Source organism: Rhinopithecus bieti, unplaced genomic scaffold (assembly GCF_001698545.2).
Source record: "Rhinopithecus bieti isolate Rb0 unplaced genomic scaffold, ASM169854v2 scaffold_1017, whole genome shotgun sequence".
NCBI classification, from domain to species: domain Eukaryota; kingdom Metazoa; phylum Chordata; class Mammalia; order Primates; family Cercopithecidae; genus Rhinopithecus; species Rhinopithecus bieti.
In genome coordinates, this window is record NW_016803657.1 from 6,694,093 (window position 1) to 6,701,976 (window position 7,884).

The window sequence follows — 7,884 nt, forward strand, 5'->3', positions numbered from 1 at the left end:
CAAGGCGGGAGAATGGCTTAAAGCCAGGAGTTCAAGACTAGCCTGGGCAACATAACAAGACCCCGATCTCTCTAGAAAATAAAAATAAAAAATTAGCTGGGCATGGTGTGCACCTGTAGTCCCAGCTACTCGGGAGACTGAGGCAGGTGGACCACTGGAGACCAGGAGTTCCAGGCTATAGTGAGCTATGATTGCGCCACTGCACTCCAGCCTGGGAAACGGAGTGAGACCCTTTCTGTTTAAAAACAAACAAACAAAAAAAGACGGCCAGGCGCAGTGGCTCACGCCTGTAATCCCAGCACTTTGGGAGGCCGAGGCGGGCGGATCATGAGGTCAGCAGATCGAGACCATCCTGGCTAACACGGTGAAACCCCATCTCTACTAAAAATACAAAAAATTAGCCAGGCGTGGTGGCAGGCACCTGTAGTCCCAGCTACTCGGGAGGCTGAGGCAGGAGAATGGTGTTAACCTGGGAGGTGGAGCTTGCAGTGAGCTGAGATCACAGCACTGCACTCCAGCCTGGGTAACAGAGCAAGACTCCGTCTCAAAAAAGACAAAAATTGGCTGGGCGTGGTGGTTCATGCCTATAATCTCAGCACTTTGGGAGGCCAAGGCAGCGGATCACTTGAGGTTAGGAGTTCGAGACCAGCCTGGCCAACATGGTGAAACCCTGTCTCCACTAAAAATACAAAATTTAGCCAGGCATGGTGGTAGATGCCTGTAACCCTAGCTACTTGGCAGACTAAGGCAGAAGAATCGCTTGAACCCCAGAGGTGGAGGCTGCAGTGAGCCGAGATCACGCCACTGCACTCCAGTCTGGGCAACAGAGTGAGACTCTGTCTCAAAAAAAAAAAAAAAGAAAAAAAGAAAATTATAAAAAGGCCTCCAAATACAATGGAAAAGTGAGTTAATATTTGGGGCCCAGGGGTGGATATAGGTTTTGTAAGGTCTGACATTTACATAATTCTTCTTTAATAAAAAACAAATAGAAAATTACAAACACACAACTGCTAGGTCCCCTCCCAGGGCCTTGGAAGCTTGAACTTCAGAAGTGTTTTTCTCCCCATTACCCTGATCCCTGCTTTTCCCACAGTTTCTGGAGCCGGATTCGAAGGCAGAGGCAGAGTTAGCAGTATCATGAAACAGGAGAAAATGTAAGCAGAGAGAATGTGATTCACTCCTTTCCAATAATTCCTTCCTAAGCCCCCAGAAGTCCCTGTTTACACAAACCTTATCTGTTTGGGGATTTTCAGAAAGCATTTCTCTCCGTTGGGTCATCCTCCCTTGGCCAGACCAGAGGGTGCCCACTCGTTCAAGTGCTGCCCGCTTCCGAATCCCAGAAGGCGGAGCCTGGCCTGTTTGTTAGAATGGGATGGACTCGTTTTTTAAAAGGCCAAGGGGAGTGCAGGAAAATCCGACCGGGCGGAGCACGCCCTGGGTAACCAGATCTGTTTTTCTGGAAGTGCGACCGGCGTCTTCTGCCCCATTCGCTCCTCTGTGACACAAATACTTGGGGAAAGCGCAGGGCTCGGACAGCGAGGGTGTGGGGCGCTGGCTGGTGCTGCTCTTAGAGAATGTTTTCTCTTGTTCTCAAGGAAGGGTCCAGTTTCTGATGAAAAACAAGCTCAAGTCCCAGCGGCGAGTACAGGGAGTGAGGTCAGTGCTGCGCTGACGACATGGGTGGAGCGACCTCTCTGCTCCAACAGGACAATGTGGAGGAACCCATTATCATTTCCAGCAGGAGGGAAAACCAAATGCAGACTTCACACACCCAGCTCCCTCCTTCCGTGAATCCCATCTTTACAGCCCCCGCCTGAGCCACGCTTTCAAATGCAAACATAATTCAATCAGATTTAATTCTGACCTGCTAGCTGCTGGAGAGGGGACTGACTTGCCACCCAGCAAAAGGGACTTTCAACACTGGTTCCTGTCTGGAATGCACGGTGGCCCATGTTAACCGGGAGACACGAGCAATCAAATTCTTCTGTGCAATTCAGATTAGTCAAACACTTGACAGGCGACACGGCAGGGCAGGCTGGTCCACAGCCCCGCCGGGGCCCTGCCAACCCCACCAACAGGATCCTCCTGCGGGGCCCCGGAGCTCGGCTCAGCATCTGTTATCTTGGATGCAGTATTTGTCAAGGGGCTGGAAATGGTACATAAATAGCCGAGAAACAATGCTTTGAGCTGGCGCACGAGTGGGGATCTGGCTGCAACCGGGACGGGGTGTGTGCGGAGGACGTCTGGCCCGCCCGGGTGGGAGAGCGCGCGGAACCCTTCGCCCCGCTCCCCTGCAGCGCTCCCCGGACGAACGTCCTCCTCCAGGGCACAGCCGGGGAAACTGAGGGACGAGAGTCTCCTGGAGTTGAGGGTCCGGGACCCACGCGGACAGCCAGGCTCAGGGGCTCGCGGGGGTCGGCAGCGCGGACACCCGGATCCCCAAAGGCTGGGCCGCCCTTGCCCGCGCTCGCCGGCCTCCGAGTACCGCCCCCCGGATCAGGCCGGGGCCCGAGAGCCGGTCGGTTTCCATGGCAACTGGGCAAGCCTACCCTCTGCGCCCGGGGTCCCGGAGCGCGCCCCGCGGCCTCCGCGCCCCGGGCCCCCGGCAGCGGCCGAGCAGCTCCCCTTACGAGCCACCCCCGCCTCCGCAGTCACTCCTCGCGCACCCCAACACTCACCTCCGCCACAACCCGCCGCGCCGCCACGGTTCCCCGCCGCTTGCTCCCACGCCCCACCCGCCGTTGGCCCGGGCCGGCGCTCAGACCCGCGCGTTATGCCGCGCGCCCCTCCTGGCCGGCCCGCGCAACGGCGGGGCGGGGCCGCGAGGGGGCGGGGCCACGAAGGGAGGGGCGGGGAGAAGAGGCGGGCTGGAGCTGGGCCTCGGTGTCCAAGAGTCAGAAAGACCCGAGGAGGCGGGGTCTCTATGAGAGGGGCGGGGCCAACCTGTTAGAAAACGCGGGCTGTGCTCTGGCGCCTCCTGCCGGCCGCCCAATGGACGGGGATGCAGCCTCGAGGGGCCGGGGCCTCATAGGAGAGGCGGGGTTTTGAAGAAAGGGGAGGGGCCAGTTGTGGAGAGGCGGGGCTTGCAGCCCATCCCACAGCCTGCAGCATAAGGAGGGGGTCCCCGGAGGAAGGGTGGGACCAGTTCTGAGTCCCTGAGCTGTTTGTGGGCTCTGAGCTCTTATGGTTGGGTGGGCTATTTCGAGACGGCACCTTCTAGTAGCCCAGCGAGTGGGTGTAGGGGAGGATAGAGCTGTGTCCCCAATTAATGAACATCTTCTAAGACATCGAAAAGGAACAAGGGAGGAATTCCCTCTCTCTACCATCTGTCTCCCACCCAGAGTTTTAAAAGACAAATCAGGTCATGGCCCTCCTGCTTACCATGATGTAAAAAAAAAAGGACAGGTCAGCTCTGGGGCTCTGGCCCCAACTGCCCTCCCCGGGGATTTGTTTAAAAAACAGATCGTGTCCTCGGCACTTTGGCTGGGGTTTTCCCTTTGAGGAATGTGGGCTGGACCTGGGAGATTCAGGTGGCTCGCAATATCAATATGCAGAATATGGGCCCCGGAAGTGAACCTTTTTGTGGACAACTATCGCAGTATGACTTCCGTAGTCATGACCCCATATTCCCGATGGAGGTCGGAGCAGACAATGATGAGTGTGGGAACAGACATTTATTGACCACTTGTGTGCCAGGCCCTAGACAACTTTACCTAGGCCACCTCACTTAATACATCAACTCTTGTGGGACAGAGATGTCTGAGACATTCCAGGCCTCCCCTTTCCTCCGCCTATCACCTGCTAATCCTAAAATCCACCTCCTAAACCTTTTCCAATAAAAAAATACTGCCTTAAAACCAACACAGAGAGACAGATTTGAGCCAGGCTTTGGTCTCCTTATTGATCAACTCACAATATGGACAAAAAAAGCTTTTGTCTCAAAAACTTAATGCAGTAAGATTGGCCTTTTTTTTTTTTTTTTTTTTGAGACAGAGTCTCACTCTATTGTCCTAGCTGGAATGCAGCGGTATGATCTCGGCTCACTGCAACCTCCACCTCCCAGGTTCAAGCGATTCTCCTGCGTCAGTCTCCCGAGTAGCTGAGGTTACAGTTGCCTGCCACCATGCCCACCTGATTTTTGTATTTTTAGTAGAGACGGGGTTTTGCCACGTTGACCCGGCTGGTTTTAAACTCCTGACATCAGGTGATCCACCCACCTCGGTCTCCCAAAGTGCTGGAATTACAGCCATGAGCCACCGCAGCTGACCAAGATTGGCTTCTAGCACAGCAAGCACGGAACCCTTTTGTTCAGTAATACTCCCATTTTTCAGATGAGAAAATAGAGGCATAGAGATGTCAGGTTGCTGGAGGTAGAGACAAGAACTGAGCCAGGAATACAGGACCCATTGTATACACACTAACCTCCTCACCTACCCCGGGACGGGATGCTTGAAAGGAATAACGTGCTTAAATATTTCAATTCAGGTGCACATGAAGAGACAATGGTCAGAGCTGGTTCAGGCCTGGGTTTTCCTCCTGCAATATTCCTCACCCTGCCCCTGGCCCATCTCTCACACTCCCCACACCCTTCTTCCACAGGGGTCGGATAACTGCAACCCATGGGCCAGATCTGGGCTGCCTTCTGTTTTTGTAAATAAAGTTTTATTCAAACACAGCTACCCTCATTTGTTTAGATATTTTCTATGACTGCTTTCCTGCAAACAAGATTTTACAGCCCCAAATATCTACAATATTATCTGGCCCTTTACAGAGAAATTTTGCAGATTGCTTCTTGATCTAGAATTGCTGATATTTTGGTATGAATATGCTGCTTCACGCCTCTAGATCTTTGCTCTGGCCAGTCCCTCGGCCTTGAAACACCTTTCCCAACTGTATTAGATTGCCTGAGCTGCTATAACAAAATGCCAGATTGGGTGGCTCGGAAAACAGAAATGTATTGTCTGGCAGCTCTGGAGACTGGAAGTCCAAGGTGAAGTTGTCAGCAGGTTTAGCTTTTTGGGGGCCTCTCTCCTTCGTTTGCAGATGGCTACCTTCTGGCTGTGTGCCCACATGGCCTTTTTTCTGGGTGTGCACCTCCCGGCTGTCTCTTTGTGCGTTCAATCTCCTCTTCTTACAAGGACACAAGTCAGATTAGACTAGGGCCCATCCTAACAGCCTCATTTTATCTTAATCACCTCTTTAAATCTCCAAATATAGTCTCTTTCTGAGGTGTGAGGGGTTGGGGCTTCAACAAACAAGTGAATTTTAAGGGGACAAAATTCAGACCATAACAGCAAACTTCATTACCTGGCTAATTTGTTTTTTGTGGTTGTTGTTTTTTGAGACGGAATCTTACTCTGTCGCCCAGGCTGGAGTGCAGTGGGGCAATCTCGGCTTGCTGCAACCTCCGCCTCCCTGGTTCAAGCGATTCTCCTGCTTCAGCCTCCTGAGTAGCTGGGATTTTAGGAACCCGCCACCATGCCTGGCTAATTTTTGTCTTTTTAGTGTATTTTTAGTAGAGATGGGGTTTCACCATGTTGGCCAGGCTGCTCTCGAACTCCTGACCTGTGATCCGCCCGCCTCAGCCTCCCAAAGTGCTGGGATTACAGGGATAAGTCACTGCACCCAGCCACTAATTTCTACTCATCCTTTGAGACTCAGACAAGGCGTTTCTTTGGTGGTAGCCAACTTCCAAGATGGCCCTAGTGATTCCCACCTCTTGGTTTTCATGCTCCTGTATAGGCCCATGTTGAATAGGGCTGACCTGTATAACCAGTAAGATATTGCCAAAATGACATTGTGACTTCTGGAACGCAATAATAAAAGACGTGGCTTCTGCCCTTGCTGTCTCTTACATCACTAGCTCTGAGGTCAGCCAGCTGCCATGTTGGGAGGACACTGAAGCAGCTCTACAGGGGTCCATATGGTGAGAAACTAAGGCGTCCACCAACAGCCAGGCCAACTCGCCACCCATGTCAGTGAGCCATCGTGGATGTGAGTCCTCCAGCCCCAGGAGACTTTAGGTGACCAACATCCTAACTGGAGTCCACAGAAGCACCCTGAGCCAAAATAGCTCCCTCCTCCCTGCAGCAAAGCTACTCCTAAATTCCCAACTCTGAAACTATGAGATGATTTTTTTTTTTTTTTTTTTTTTTTTTTTTTTTTTTAGATGGAGGCTCGCGGCTCGCTCTGTTACCTAGGCTGGAGAGCAGCGGTGCAATTTCAGTTCACTGCAACCTCCGGCTCCCAGGTTCAAGTGATTCTTCTGCCTCAGCCTCCCAAGTAGCTGGGATTACAGGCACCTGCCACCACCACTCCCACCTAATTTTGTATTTTTAGTAGAGATGGGGTTTCGCCATGTTGGCTGGGCTAGTCTCGAGCTCCTGACCTCAAGTGATCCACCCACCTCGACCTCCCAAAGTGCTGGGATTACAGGCATCAGCCACTGCGCCCGGCTGATAAATGTTTATTATTGACCTCAGCTGCTAAGTTTTGGGAGCAGTTTAGTATGCAGCAATGGATAACTAATACCCCTTATCCAGGAAGATCTTCCTGTCCCCTAGACCTGGCTACATGCCCTCTTCTGTGCACCCATGGTCTTTTAATTTTGTTACCTTTTTATTGAGCAAGTCCACATCAATCACACTATGTTCCTTAAACCTAAACCAGATGTTATGACTCCTCCACCTATAACCCTCTCATAACTTCCTTTTGCACTTAGAGTAAAGTAGGGTTTGCAAAACCCGGCTCCAACTGCTCTCTTCCTTGTCCTTGCCCCTTGGAACTTCTTTTCTCATGCACACTTAAGTCATCTCTCTTCTCTGAGACCTTTCCTGTTTCAGTTTCCCTGACCCCACAGCCTTCCCTCTGTGTTTTCATGCTGGGCCCCTTCCCAGCACAGAAACTCATCTCTCTTCTTGTCTTCTGACCACTTCTTGACCATCACCCCTGAGTCATTCTCGATTCTATTATCTGTTTAATTTATATGTATATGTGTATATATGTATATGTGTGTGTGTGTGTATATATATATATATAGAGAGAGAGAGAGAGAGGAGAGAGAGAGTGTGTGAGAGAGAGAGACAGGGTCTTGCTCTGTTGCCCAGGCTGTAGAGCAGTGGTGTGATCATAGCTCACTGAATCCTTGACTTCCAGGCTCAAGTGATCTTCCCACCTCAGTCTCCTAAGTAGCTGGGACTACAGGCCTGCCTATTTTATTTTATTTTATTTTTTTTTTGAGATGGGGTTTCACTATGTTGCCCAGACTGGTCTCGAACTCCTGGCCTCAAGCAATCCTCCCATCTCGGCTCCTGAAGTACTGGGATTACAGGTGTGAGCCACCACACTTTGCCACCTGTTTTATTTAATTCATAGACTTTATAACCATGTCAACATATTTGCTTATGTATTTAACATACACTAGAGTTTGTGTTCTTGGAAGGCAAGGGCTTCATGTGTCTTGTTTACTGTTCTCTGCAGGTGCTCAATAAATATTTGTTAAATGAGTAGATGAAAGAATAGATTTCCATCCACTCTCACCCCTTTCCTAGGGAAAGTCCAAAGCTATATTCATCTCCGTATCCCAGCATCCGGCTCCTGGGCAGTTTTTGAACTGTCGGGTTAAGTATCTTTGGAAATTCACTGGGCGAAAAAGGAGTGTTGAGCTGTCCTGCTTGGCCACCAGAGAGTGACAGAAACCTGGAACTGACTCCAGGAAAGGACCTGAACCCAGAGGGAAAGGATCTCGTTAATGTCCAGCGTTCCGGTGCCCAAGGGATGGCCATCCAGGGGCAGACACTGGGCTCTTTTGGGCCCAGAGGAGCGAGGAGGCAGGCTTTAGGAGGTACACGGGGAGCATTAGATCCCAACTTTTCCTTTCCAGAC

The 7,884-nt window shown here is 51.4% G+C and overlaps 1 protein-coding gene across 5 annotated transcripts in view; it reads right to left on the bottom strand.

Moving 5' to 3' along the window:
• Nucleotides 1–2,975, bottom strand: part of RADIL (Rap associating with DIL domain) — an 81,793-nt gene extending 78,818 nt beyond the window's left edge. The window contains exon 1 of one of the 5 annotated variants that reach the window (XM_017894892.1): nucleotides 2,944–2,975. The gene's annotated coding sequence lies outside the window, so the exon portion shown is untranslated. Of the gene's footprint in view, nucleotides 1–1,230; nucleotides 1,331–1,864; nucleotides 2,324–2,678; nucleotides 2,799–2,943 lie in introns of those variants that run through there. The other 4 variants (XM_017894903.1, XM_017894875.1, XM_017894885.1 and 1 more) reach the window with 4 other exon arrangements.
• Nucleotides 2,976–7,884: the final 4,909 nt, after the last annotated feature.